At 35.4% G+C, this 14,860-nt stretch overlaps 1 protein-coding gene across 50 annotated transcripts in view; it reads right to left on the reverse strand.

Annotated features, from left to right (window-relative positions):
• Positions 1-14,860, reverse strand: part of RIMS2 (regulating synaptic membrane exocytosis 2) — a 456,898-nt gene that overhangs the window by 228,212 nt on the left and 213,826 nt on the right. The window contains exon 1 of one of the 50 annotated variants that reach the window (XM_032680893.1): positions 4,325-4,331. The exons of the other annotated variants lie outside the window; for them this stretch is intronic. The gene's annotated coding sequence lies outside the window, so the exon portion shown is untranslated. Of the gene's footprint in view, positions 1-4,324; positions 4,332-14,860 lie in introns of those variants that run through there. 50 annotated transcript variants of the gene reach the window in all.

Consider the following 14,860-nt stretch of genomic DNA (forward strand, 5'->3'; position numbering starts at 1 on the left):
TGCACTTCAGTCATGAACTATTTATTCATCTCTGTGCAGTTTGAAACTGAAAGTCCTTGATGGGGAAACACAGCAAGAAATAGGAAAATTATATATAAATAATTTTCTTTTTGTTTGATTGTGTTTTGAGGTTTGGTTGGTTGGTTTTGATTTTAATTTTAAAGTAAAACGAAGAGGCAGCATCTTCTCATCACACATTCTTGATATCTACGTACACGACTCAGATGCAAAAAAAATAGGTGTGGGATCCAGCTGGCACAGGTGTCAACACAATGACCTTAAAAGATATGGCCAGCTGAACTTGTAAACAACAGATGGATCATTCTCCTGATTTAAATCTGGCAGTGAATGCTTGGAAGTGCACCCATTAGTCCCTCGGAACTTTGCTCAGCATATTTTTCTTAGACTCCCCAAAACATTCTTTTCTGCCCGTGTCTGCTCAGCACAGATAAAATACCATACAACATCTTTGCTGTACTGTAAGAATTGCAGTCCTTGTCAGAGTGAAGATTTTATAAAAAAGTAAAGCATAAATAAGCTATAATAAATGTATTATGATTAGAATATTGTATTGCCTGGATCTGCCTTTTTTTAAAAAAAAGTCTGTGATAATATTTTATACATTTTACTGTGATTAGAAATAATTTTAAGCTCAGTATTTTTCTGTTGCTGCTTACTATTAGGCAAGTAAATTTGAACTATTTGTGTCTATCTCAAGAAAATAAAATTAGTTTTAAATGAAACTTTGATTAGTAATATTGAAAATACAAATAATGATACTATTAACATTTATTACTATACATTTTGTAATGGACTGTGATTTTGTAATTTTCATTCTAGAATTTGTTAAAATAAAGAAATACACAGGTTTTTGCAAACATAGAGATGAATTTGTTGAAATAAAGAGATATCACAGGATTTAGCAAATGTGGAATTGGTTGTACTCACAGCTACACACTGTAAACAACACAAGCAGTTAATGACTTTTTAGGGTGACATTGCTGTTCCTGCCTATTTTTTTTTAGATCATCCTCTGTCAAATCCGATAAAGAACTGGCAAGTATGATACGCTTTGGGAATAACAACTTTGGCAAACTAGACATCTCAACAAAAACAGTTATAGATTTTAACTGCTTCTCTGCCACAATTCAGCAACTTTTCTTTTTCCTTTTGATTTCAAATGAGGTCTTATGCAAAAGAAAATGGCTTCTACATTTCATAGAATCCTAGAATGGTTTGGATTGAAGAGGACTTTAAAAATCATATAGTTCCAACCCCCAATTTCATAAATGACTGTGTTCTTAAGATTAGTTTCTTGTAAAATTCTTCTTTGCTTGTTTTTGCGACATCCATTCTTTTATAAGCAAAGCATAATAAGGAATTTGTTATTTCTTGAAGTAAAGTCAGAAGCAACAAACATTGGTAACAAAAAGTCTTCTACTCCCTGACCTTCATGTATTTCCAAGTATAAGATTGTTCCAATGTCGGAAAAGTAAAAAATTCACTGCACTTTTTCTTTAATTTCAGATATTGCACACACCAAGAATTTGGTAGGAGTTCGCCTGTTTCTGGGGAAAATAGGAAAAGTTCAATAGGATCCTTCAAAGCCTTTAACTTAAGTGTCCTTTGGAACCTTTTTTACTTGTCTCTAAAAACTCTGCCCCATGCAATCAACATTGTGTATTCAGATATGGGAGCTAATGAATAGGTGATGCAATCTAGAGAAAGACAACTCCGGATACGATCTTACTCAGCTACAACAGTTGTCCTGACTTGTATCAAACCATGGGAAAAGTTCCCGAGGTAGTGCAATGCCATAGTCCTCTCACTGCCAGATGCAGCTTTCATGCTTAATTCTTTGTGTCTCTGAACAAGACAAGGAAGCATTCCAGGCAACATCTCACAATAATCCATAGGTTATGAGTTACCAACCACAGTGTAGCAGAAGATCAAAGTGACCACTGACCGCGTTTTAGCAGCTTGGGTACACTGAGGAACAGGAGCTATCTCATCTATGACAGTCATAATAAAATATTTGACTCTGCAAGTTTCATGCACTATTTTGCTTCTGTGGAAGCTGTCTGTTCCAGCAATAAACACTTCAGAACTGTTGTGTAACCAGCAAACTGGGTATGGTGGATGTCATGACTAAAGTCCTTTCCCCGGTTTAAAGGCACCCACCCATCAGGAGAACCAGCAGGCAGATGGCACAAGAAAGTACTGGTATGGATTGGTCTTCCTCAAATACTGTATAACAAAGGCAGACATTCCACACTGGAGACTTCAGGCCCTGTTCCCAGCCCTGGTCTTGTACAATGCCTCAGTTACTTAGTCTGCCAGAAGAGATTAATCATAAAAAGATGAAATTTAGAAAAGCTTTGAACATAGAAAAAGGGTTATACAGTCAATGTACAGGAATGAAAAACTGCTAATAGAAAAGAATGAAATGGGTATCACAGTTTGAGAATTTAGAAGATTTTAATTTTTGCAAAATTTTACAAGACCCAGAAAAAGGTAGAAGGTTATCATACTGAGAAGTCAAAGAACAAGCCCGGCAGTTAGAGGAAAGTTAACTGAATGCAGAAAAAAAATTAGATCTCTTGTTTTGTTTAAATGCTTTGTGTCTGAATAGAACTGAAATTTTGGCAAGTGACCCCCAACTGAAATCTAAAAATTATAAAGGTTAACTGAAATGTGGATCTTCAGTTCTTCCCAAAAAAGAAATGAGTAAAGAATTTAAAATGTAAGGGATCTGAGTGCTGAGCTTTGTTCTGACAGTGATCCATTGATTTCCAGTCCATAAAATCAGTATAATAGAGATTTCTTCCACTTACAGAGATAAAGGAAGGAATGTAAGCAATTCAAATACTACTGTGATGAGTGTTCTGCAAAAGACCATTAAAAAATTGGACAGTTAAAACAATCCAGGCTCCTTTAATAAGAATAAATATGTCTCATTTCTCCAGATAATATCCATTCCCTACAACGAAAAAGGCAGATGCTGAAAAAGGACCTTGGGATAATCATCTGAAAGATACTGGTACAAAGCAAATATTTCAGGAAGCAAAAGTATATCTGACCATGCAATCTGGTTACTTAAATTTTTAAATTTATACATGATTCTGAAACCCAACAATGTTGCATCCAGATTCCAGTTCAAGGGAAGAAGTAATGAGAGATGGGCTCTGATTCTGTGCACAAAGGACCAAATGCCTTCTCAGAGGTAAATGCTCAGGGTTCAGATTCATCAGGCTGATATGCAGAATCTTATTTTGTTACACTGTGAATTTAGTTTTCAAGACTAACCATAATTTTTCACACCAGCAATTTTTTTACACAGTTCCTATTTACAGTTCTTGCTTGCTTTTGAGTTAAATCACATTTTAGTAGGATAAGTAGGGAAATAGAAAGAAATTACATTAAAAGTTTGCCTAGGTCAGGTATTTCACATAAAATTAATGCAAATTAAATTACTCAGCCTATGTATAAATAAAATAAAAAATAAATAAACTCAGCTATGATGTTTGGGGGTATACATACATACTTTTTTACTCAATTTTGATATTAATAATTTCAATATTAAAAAAGCTTCATTATACCTTAGCAGGTATTGTGTTCTATTTAACAACATCATGTCCATATTTGACATCAGCCAGAATGTCGTCAGATTGCATTGCAACTACAGATGTAAGCAAAAATCTGGTCAGCATTTCTCACATTGTATTTATGGAGTGGTTTATTTCTTCTGGCTTAGGAAAGTACTTGGCTTTGTTTTATACAGATATAGTCCTTTTAAATAAATATGACAGGGATTTTTTTGTTTTGTCTTCTGCTAACATCACAGAAATAATGATGATTCAAATAGAAGTATATCCATTAAATACACTGAACACTTTATTCTTTTTTTCAGAATTGAAATGGCAAAGGTGTTTCTTCATATACAAATTTCTCATTTTTTAATTCATAAAATAAAATAAAAATTAGAATATGTCACTTTCACCTATCAAGATTAATTATTTTTGTAGCTTGAAACAATTTGCCTTTGGTGACTAGTGTCACGAGTTATACTAAGCTGGAGTGTGCAAAGTAGCACTGTTACAAAAGCCTTATGTTAAAATTCACAAACCTCTTGGTTTTTCTGTAAGCACATAATGCTGTATTTAGTGGAATTGTTCCAGAACTTCTTCATGCAAAAGATCTGCTTACTTTAAAACAATACATATTTTTCAGATATTGAATACTGCTTTGTTAATCAGTTCTACATCGAGTATGTTATTATTTAGCTCTTCTGCACACAACGCACATAAATCCCCAGCCTGTTTACCACTAAAACTTTCTGAAAAATCTCCATGATTTTATGCACCCTACGGAGAACACAATGTAGTTGATAAAGAAAAATGATAGTATTATCAGTCTGCTTCATCATTACTATCAACAGTCAGCATTTTAAAATATCGTCACACAGTTTCAATTCTTATTTTCAGGAATGTATTTCTTATTATTTCATGTCACCATATAATTTCACATTGTTAGCTACTGGAAGAATATGGAGTAAATTATAGGTATAAAAAGGTTCACTAAAGTTCTAGCTTTGACTATACATCAACATTACACTTAGTTGAAAAGATAACCATAATCCATACAAATGCCTCCAGAGGAAATAGAGGAATTCTCAGTTGACTTCTGAATTCGTGACTTGCATATTCTGTTCTTTGCTCTGCCTTGTTCATTATGACTCAGGATAATGGATATCAGTACACATTAACATTTCAAGTTGAAAAGCAAATTCAATTTTTGTATCCTTTTCTATGAGTGGAAATATTTTCAACTACATGTAAAAAGTATTTTTCCCTAAAGCAAGTTCCATATTTTAATGAAGAGCTTTCAATAAGCCAGCATTAGGTATCACATTCAATTCCCATGCTGGATTTCCACTTTCAATAGTAGTATTTTTCAGCCATTTTCTTTGCAGTATTGTAAATGCCTGAATAGGATGCTGGGTAAAAGACATCTAGCGTCTAATTTCTTAGGAGTTGGCATAAGTAGAAACTCATATAACTTATACTCCCAAAACAAGATCTTCAGAATGTCACCTTTGCTCAAAAAAAGGCAAAGGTGACTGTCCCAGACAAAAAGCAAACGTTGCCAATGAACATCACAAATAGAACTAAGATTTCCAGTCACTGCTCAGCTGAAGGGGACTATAAAATGTGGTGCTCCACACTGAACGCTCAGTGATTTCTGGATGAAATCTGCCCACACTGCAATTTTAAAAGGCAGTTCTTGTCACTGTTTTCACAGGAAAATCAACTTGTTCCTCAAGAGCCTCTTCAAACTTGTACAGCTCCAACTGTAACTTGCTCTGCAAATAGAACTTTGCTGGTATTTGGGATTGAGAAATAAACCATTTCCTTCTCCCAGTTCTCTGGGGTGTTTACAAGAAGCACAGTAAAAAAAGATTTGACAGGCATGGCAGGTGTTTTCACTAAGATGCCAGTTTTAAAGTTATTTTTCAGAGGGAAAAAAAAACCACTTTCAGCTGTAGCCAAAGAAGATATAAAACAACTGATATTAAATGAAAATATTGTGTTAAGAATACAATCGCATAAGCTTTATGAACACTTTGCTTCTTTTCTGAATTTCTACATTGAATGAGAAAGTAACTTCAGAGTTTATCTGTTCTCCATATTCTAATTTACTTATGTGACATATAAATCAAATAATAATAGTAGTTACCACTAACAGAACATAATGAGTTATATATGAAAACAATTTTGTTATAAATCATGAAGGTCACAAAACAAAGTACTAAGAAATGGGAAATGCTTTGTTGGTGTCAAGTTCTCTGACTTGTCTACTTTCTATTTCTTTGCTTGTGAATTCTGTCTAAGACTGTAGAGATGTAAGCAAAAACACTTAGGCAAAGTGTTTAGCAAGCTTAGATTATTGCATAGTATACAATCTGCTTTTTTCTAGTGACTTGACTGCTTAGGAAATGGAAAAAGCAGTTTTTATCATATTTGTAAAACTTTGGATTTTTCTGGTTGTTCTTTACTGATCTTACTACATTTTTCCTTCTGAAATAATAAAAAAATTATTTGTATTGCAATTTCAAAGTTTGCAATGAGGGCTTTAACAGATAAAATCTCTCTGGTATAATGGACTAATTTCATATATAAAAAAATTGTTTTGAAATATTGGTAGCATTCAACATGGATTTACAGATTCATCAGCGCCACTGTTATATACCTGCCTATTTTCTTCATCTAACACCAATACAGCAAATTTCACCCTTATATCTCAGAATAGTTTAAAAATACAAACATATTACAACACAGAATAATTGGGGTTGGAAGGGACCTTTAAAACTCATCTAGTCCAACCCCCCCACAGGGATATTTTTAGGATATCTTCTGGACAGGAATATCTTCAACTAGATCAGGTTGCTCAGAGCCCCAGCACACCTCATCTTGAAAGTTTCCAGGGATGGGGCATCTACTACCTCTCTGGGCAACCCGTGCCAGCGTTTTACCACACTTATTGTAAAAACTATCTTCCTTAGATCTAGTCTAAATCCATCCCCTTCTACTTTAAAACCATTTTGCCTTCTCCTCTCACTACATGCCCTTGTAAAAAGTCCCCCTCTAGCTCTCTTGTAGGCTCCTTTAGGTACTGGAAGGTTGCTCTAAGGTCTCCCCAGAACCTTCTCTTCTCCAGGCTGAACAGCCCCAATTCTCTCAGCCTACCTTCACAGGAAAGGTGCCCCAGCCCTCTTATCATCTTTGTGGCCCTCCTCTGGACTTTTTCTAACAGGCTCCCAAACCTTCTTACTTTGGGGGCCTCAGAGCTGGATGCAGTACTCCAAGGTAGGGTCTCACAAGAGCAGAGCGGAGAGGCAGAATCACTTCCTGGACTGCTGGCCACGCTACTTTTGATGCAGCCCAGAATATGTTTGGTTTTCTGGGCTGCAAGTGCACATTGTTGGCTCATGTCCAGCCTCTCATCCACCAGCACCCCCGAGACCGTCTCAGCAGGGCTGCTCTCGACCTGTTCATGCCCCAGCCTGGATTGATGCCGGGGGTTGCCTCAAACCCGGTGCAGAGTCTTGCACTTGGTCTTGTAAACTTCATGAGATTCCCAGGAGCCCACTTCTCAAGCTCGTCCAAATCCCTCTGCATAGCATCCTGGCCCTCAGGCATGTCAGCCACAACACACAGTTTCATGCCATCTGCAAACTTGCTGAGGGTGCACTCGATCCCACACATCATTCACAAAATATTTCAAATGAGAATAATTAAGTAAGGAAGAACATAATACTGGGAATTTGTATAGATTTATTTAAGAGTATAGAATCTAACAGTCTTGAGGGAAATAAACTGCAAATTTTGCTTCCTAAATTCTCTCAAAACTTGATCATTCAAATGTTAAAAAGAAAGAAGGAAGGAAGTGAAGTATGCGTTTACTTTCTTTGTACGCAGAACTGCTTATTTTTATCTCTATTTTAATCACTGAGCTGGCGATGGGATTATTTTGATCTGATACACAGAAGCAAAAGGATAAATATTCAGAGTAGAAAATACGCCTCACCCTCACTACGATTCATTTTCTCTTCAAAAATATATGTCATCCTATCCTATTTGTTGAGCAAACTGTCCCTGGGCTTCAGGAAAATGGAACAGTATTTAAGAAGCTGAAATTGCAAAAAAAGATTCAAAGTTTCAGAATTAGACCACTTGAATTTTTCTTTTATACTGGCCACTCAGTGAGCAGCCATGAGAGAACTTGGAGGATTTGTATCAGCACTGCTTTTAGCCATTTTAGCAGCCGGACTTATGTCAATGACAGGCATTAACTTCACGATCGCTCTGTTTGCTGCATTGCAACTCTGTAGCCTTACGTTCAAATCTCGGGTGTTAGCCCGGATTTACTGCCCTCCTATCCTACTACGCAGACCTAGATCAGCCCTGTGTCCCATTTCTCTGTGTTGCAAATGCCTCTTCCCAGGTGCACACAGTTCTATTTTTCTTCCTTTTCCTTGCTACCACTATTAGTTTTTTCTTCTCTCTGTTCTCTCTTCCAAATGTTTTATCCCCCTTTCTTTACTAGGGTGCCATAAAAAGCAAAGACTGATTCTGCTGTATAACTCTGACTCCCCAGGTTGTCAGACACTTTCTGACTATCTCACTATTAATTTTTTTCATATCATTTCATATAATTTCACACCATGCTAGCATCATCATTTGGAAATAACTTGCTAAGTGTTTTACTGCCAAAATACCATGGGAATGAATCCATTGTGAACAAACTGTGAGCAAACCAACATAATTTTTTGTCCTTAAAATAAAGATTCCAAGTTATTAATTTCCTAATGTAATGTCTTGTGTGAACATGAGTCCTTTGTTTGATCCAATCTTATCCTATGTCAGAATGATTTTTTGAAATTTAATTGTCACAAATAGCCTTTTTTCTCCCCTCAAACCAACAAACAAAAGCTCTAGTTTCTCTGTTTGCTGAGAAGTATAAATACTCATAGAAGAAAAAATAAAATATTCTTAATAGTGGTACTTAGGTCTCACAACACAGCTGTTACATTAAAATCATTTTTCTTAAGGGCAATGCTTAAACCAAGACTAGCAGGAAAAAAAAAAAAACAGAACATGGAAAAGACTAAAGATTAGACACAGAAATACATTCAGATAAAAGGTGGTTAATCCCAAAGACTTGAGTTAGAGGATTATGGGGCTCCCATAGGGCAGATGTTTGTTTATTGATGTCACAGCAAACAGAGGAGAAAAATGAATAATTTTTCACTGACTACAGATTTCCACATCCTAGATACACCTAGTAATAAAGGCAGTCTTCAAAACCACTCCACAAACTCTGTTTTGCCTACAGACTTTGCAAATGTACTAAGGAGTTTTATTTCTCATTTTTCAGTTATATCCCCCAACTCTTTTCCGTAGTTTATAACTGTTGCACTGCAACTGTCCTGTGTGGCAAATCTCCACAAGTTGCATTCATCAAGAAAATCATTAACACTCAGGGAAATTATAGCACAGAAAGAAGATCACAACTAACAAGGTGCCCTTCTAAGTTCACCTTGGTACACGAGCACTATATTATAATGCTTGTATTCTCTCATCCTTTCCATTCTTAACAAATAATGTGTTGTGTTATTCTCCTCACTGTCTTAGGAGAGCATCCCATCCCAAATGAACTCTTTCTGTAAATGTGAGTAACGTCAAAGAAAAGATAAGAATGTGTAGGTTGTTTACTAATAGGTTGAATCACGAAACTAATTAGGAAAAATAAAAGTCCTTGTGAGTATAAATAAATTCTGGGACAGCAAACTGGGAGATTAATTTAGATTAAACTCAGTATGTTATTGACACTTTAACTGAACATAGAATTAAAACTTTAAAATCTACAATCACATTATCTCACCTTTATCATACATAAGAATTTGTTGTGCCAAAACATTTTTTTTATTATTTTCTAGTTGAAGTGTCTGGCTAAAAACAAAACATGACTTATATTTTTTTTATATAATTTATTCAGACTGTGAGCCTTTTGTTCCATGAGGAATGCACATCATGAAAGCAGAACATGTCATATGCACAACTGTCAACTGTATCCCATCATGACATAAATCAAGTTTTCTTCCATAACATAGCTTAGAAAAAAGAATGTAGATGTCGTCGTTTTTACTGCTTAGTCATATGTGTGATGCTATAAAAAGATGTAATCCTTACAACCTTCTTATCAGAGAGTTATTTTAACCCCAGACTTCAAAAGTCCATCTGCTATCCACTATCAGTTTGAATTTCCCTGGCCCAAATAATACTCTTCCACCAGTATACTTCTCTTTTGTGCTGCTGAAGCTACATTTATGAAGATACTGTTTTCTAAATATTCTCACAAAAAGAAACTGTCCAAAAAATCCTAAGGATAACTCACCAGCCCTCATATCAGAGTACTTGTATAGATGGAATTCAAACACTTCCTCTTGCAAACGGTATCCATGTATTTGAAAAGAAGAAAATAAATTCAATGATGAGGCATAGCTTTTAAAAAACACTGCAGTCTGGGCACAGACGCAATTAATAATTATGTGCAGATGACTTTCACAGCAGATATATAAATGCTTTACTTAGCCACACCTGTACAGGCATTTGGGAACAGACTTTATCTGGTATGGCAATTTGTTATCATTTGATTAAAAAAGATTTATGCTACTATTAATTAATCAGATTTTGGTTTTCCTTTTAAAGGAAATAACTAGAGTTTTCTTAAAAGCAACAAATATTTAATTCAACATTATGGCTCCCTGAAAAAACAGGTTTGATTTTCAAGACTTTTTCAAAATAAAAGTTAGAAAAAATATATACTGTTATTGAAAGTGCACAATCAAGCAGAATATTTTCTTCTTTATTTCTCTAGTATTTGATATACCAAGCAGAAGAAGTCCCAGGTATTTTACAGATCTTCCACATAAATGTGGACTTGCTGTTCAGATATTTAAATATTTCTTTATTACTTAACAATCTTTTTTCACTCATGCTTGTGCCTGATATTAAAATTTTCTGACAGCTTCAATTTTATGTTGTTTTACTTGAGAAGAATATTTCTTAAGAAATCTGAGTCAAATGACCACTTAAAACTTAGACAAACCGTCAGGGTCATCTAACAGAAAAACCTACTCTGCAAGCATTAATCTTTACAAGAAAGTGTCTGAGCTTTTGCATTTGTTAAAATAGGTTACCTTGAAGGTGCTTAGATTAACTAAGATTCATTTTTTGCAATTAAAACATAGATCCTCACTCTAACTGATACATATGAGAAAGTTCCTAATAAATTCAGGGAAGCCAAAAATATTCTGACCAGATGAACTCAACCAAAAATAATCTCAATGTATAGATTTTTAAGCAAACTCTTCAAATATAAATTTAAAAATATAAATTTATTTAAAAATAAAATGTTGGAAACACACTTGAATCAGACACTTTGATGGTTTTATAATCAATGATAATGCCTCTCTCAGCATTTATACTGAAACCTAAGACAGGAGCAAAACTCCAACTGACTGCAGAGGAGCCTAGATTTCTCTATTGCAGAGCAATTTGGAGATACTGCTGGCCATCAGGGATCTGCAACTCTCACCTTGTCATCCTGGTGACAAAACCTTTACTTTCAGACTGCTTTAATCACCTCTACCCATGGCACAGCTCTTCTTGCTGATTATCTATATGGGTCAGACCAGAACCCTGTGAGGTGGTTGGCTGGGTGAATCTGAAACAGCCTTCAGGGATATGGTCACAATCATTATTACATTTTCTCCCTTCACCGCATTCAATTTTCTTTTCTGTCATCTTCTTGACTTTTACATAACCAGTTCCAAAACTGCCCAGTTTTTTAATTGACTTAATGCTATCATCATCATCATAACTTGATGAGAAACTCAGACATAGTAAGCAATATTGTCCACTCATAAAAAAGCAAAAGGAGGGGAAAAGCAAAACAACTAGTATAGTCCCAAACAAATTTCTGGAGATTTAAGCCTACCTATTCTCAAACAATATGTTACATATTCCTGTACATATTGTACCAAACAAAGTAATCACCAATAGAAAAAGTTTCCCTATTTCTTTTTTCCCTTTTTTTTATGAGTATCATGATCCTAAATTGAAGAAATAACATTAGCAAATACAAATTAGCCAAAACCCCTCATTTTATTGCCTCTCCTTTTCCCCGGGAGTGACAATTAGCACCAGTGAGAGTCTCTTTAACAGGTGTGTGGGGGGGTTCTGTCTGAGGATGTTATAGAATACAAAAGAGTTGTTCATTATTTCATGTTCATATTCTAATTATTTAACTCTTTCTGGTTTTGACTGTAGGTGTTATAGATGTCAATAGCAATAACTTAAAAAATTATTTTTCAGTGAAAGAAAACCCTTAATCAAAGTCCCACAGACCATAATGAGCTGTTTTGTTGCTGCAACAGTGAAAGTAAAGTGGTAGCTTTACATATATTATTTCCATCTATATTAGGTATCATCTATAGAGACAAAGAGAGCAAGGTCAACATGCTGGTTTAGATTATGATCTGATAAACTTCATTAGAGAGACATCTACTCGCACTTTAATCCAATCTATTCTGCAGGAGGCCAGTCCCTTTAGTAGACGTGTGCAGAGCCAAAGTGAATTTTCTCAGTTTTGCAGAGAAAACTGAATTTTTTCTGCATTGAGGGCTGATGATGTCCCATAGTATGGGTTAAAGAGGCAGAAGAGATGGAGCTAAAAGTGAGGGTGAGAGTACATTCAGGGCCAGGTTTGTTGTTCCTGCTTCCTTCAGGCCACTGCAGCTTGAGGCAATTGCTCAGCTTACCCTCTCCCTGTCTCCAGCAGCAACCACTGCACCAAACTCTAACCTCTCTTGCAGCAGCAACAGCAAGCTCAGCATGCCAAATAATCAGCTGGGCAACTTCACCAACCCTAATTATTCTGAGCTGCTGCCTACTTAGATTAGTCCTGAAACCCATCCAAGACACTATCTACACAACCAGCTGCAAAGTCCAACATGCTTACTTCTTCTATCAGTTCTGCCAAAGATGCACAAACAAGCTCTCAATTGGAAAGGGCATAATTATATTTATGCAAACTGTGATCATGCTAGTAACCCCAGCCACCGTATTGAGCTTATTATCAGTCACACACTAACATGTAGAAACAGCCGCTGGCAAATGCTGCTCTGGTTCAGAGAACAGAAGGGGCTGGCACTTAGCTTTGAGGATACATTCAAGTGCTAATTTCACCTATTTGCACCTTGTTAGAAATTCAGGACAATCCAGGTAACAGAATACATCAATCTTAGAGACAAAGAAAATTTAGTTCCTTTTAGCCAATATGAAATAATTCATTTATTTAACAGTCTCAATATTATACTTCTACATGAAAAGGTCTTGCAGAGCATATGATGCCAAGTTTATTGGCAGTCACAGTTTACTTGTGATTTTTACTTTGGTTCACTTCAAGTACTTTAGGATAGAGGGTATCTTCACAGAGCATTTCAACCTGTTCTCCTTCAGTCTGGTGTTACCTGCTCACACTTTCAGGAAGGTATGTGGATTCAGCACAAACCCTCCCTGGTATCAGTCTGCAACAGGATCCCCTCAGCCACCAAGAGCTCAGTGTTTGCCACATAAAGGCTGGCAAGAGACCGTTTTTCCACTTGTCACCCCATCCCACTGGCGAGGACACGCTGGGGGTATGCCAGAAGTTGGGAGGGGAAATAGCTGGCCCCAGTGTGACCAAAAGGGTGCCCCATACCAAACAATATTTTTTCAGTTTTAAATATTACCTGAACATGTTACATCAAACTATTATAGTTTTTATATTTGATGCAGTAAAATATTGCATTGAAATTCAACGGTCATAAATTAAATAATTCCAAGTAAATTTCTAATTTTCAAGTATATAACAAATAGTTAATGAATAATTTGAGTCTAATTTATGAATCTCTATTTTCTCCTCATATAATTTTAGAAATGCGTCCCATCATTGATTTTAAATTCACCAAGTACATTTTTCTAATAAAATTAATAGTTAAATTATTATGTCATATAACTTATTCCCTTATTACTGGAATGGTAATGATGGACAGAACCATTATTGTCTGATTTCTTGGATCCTCCTTTTAAGCAGGAAAGTACTTAACCTAGATGCAATGGGTTTTGAAATTTTCTTCCAATAATTTTTATTTAATTTTAATATCTTTCTTTAAGTAGTATTAATCCATTGACATGTTTGCTAGCTCACAACATCTAGATGGCTTGGTTGACAAGCCAGTTCATATGTAGCACACAGCAAAGCATATGCTCAAACATAAATATAATTCTATAATTAAAACACAATATAATTTTCTCTGCTTATTTCTTCACATCTTTTAAATTCAAAATTTCTCATATTAAAAGTTGGAAAAGACATCTAACTGAGCTCCAGAGAAGAGCAGTTAGGAGATCTGTTTAGGGATTGAACTAAGACTATTTTATCTTTTTTAGTTAGGCTGAGTCCTCATAATTACTTATGAAGATGCATCCAATTTTAATAAGATGAAGTTTTACCATTTGCAGCAACCCTAGAAGCCCAGATTACATACAGGTATGAGTGTAGCTCTCTGTTTCTTTTCCCACACAGTCTTAGGCAAATGCAGAAACTTGTACTTTATGATTAATATCCCTGACTTTACCAGGATGATTTAGAATGCATAAAATTAAGACTGTATATTTCAAGATGAAGGTTTAAAACACATGCAAGGCTAGTGAATGTTTCAAATGTAAATCCTCACCTTAAATGACAACAGAAACATCTATTGAAATGAACCATTAAAAGACATCATAGATTCTCACCTCTCCTTCACACAAATTCTGGATGCCTTTCAAGAAATGCCCTTTGATCAAACACGAAATGTTCTTCAGTCATACAAGTTACTGAGTTCAATAACAAATTAGCAGCATGTCACCAAATGGACTGTGATAAATAGCAGGCTGTATTAGATGTTGTAATGGTAATTATTCATTCTAAATTCTGTGAAGCTATAAAAACAGTTCAGAAGAAACAGCAGAAATATTCTGCAAGCCCTAAAGCAGAGCTTTCATGCTCAATAAAACATTGTCTGTTGACCAAGTTAGGCTCTAGACAGCAATATATTGGTTCTATTGCAATAGCACCTAAAAGCAGCAGTCAAGGATTAGGGCCCTCTTGAGTATTCCTCAGCCTGTAATATAGAAATGAAGACACAATTTTATGTTTATGTTTTTATCATAAATAGTTCACAAATACATGATCCAATGGGGCTGTCTAG

This window comes from Chiroxiphia lanceolata, chromosome 1 (assembly GCF_009829145.1).
Source record: "Chiroxiphia lanceolata isolate bChiLan1 chromosome 1, bChiLan1.pri, whole genome shotgun sequence".
Taxonomy (NCBI): Eukaryota; Metazoa; Chordata; class Aves; order Passeriformes; family Pipridae; genus Chiroxiphia; species Chiroxiphia lanceolata.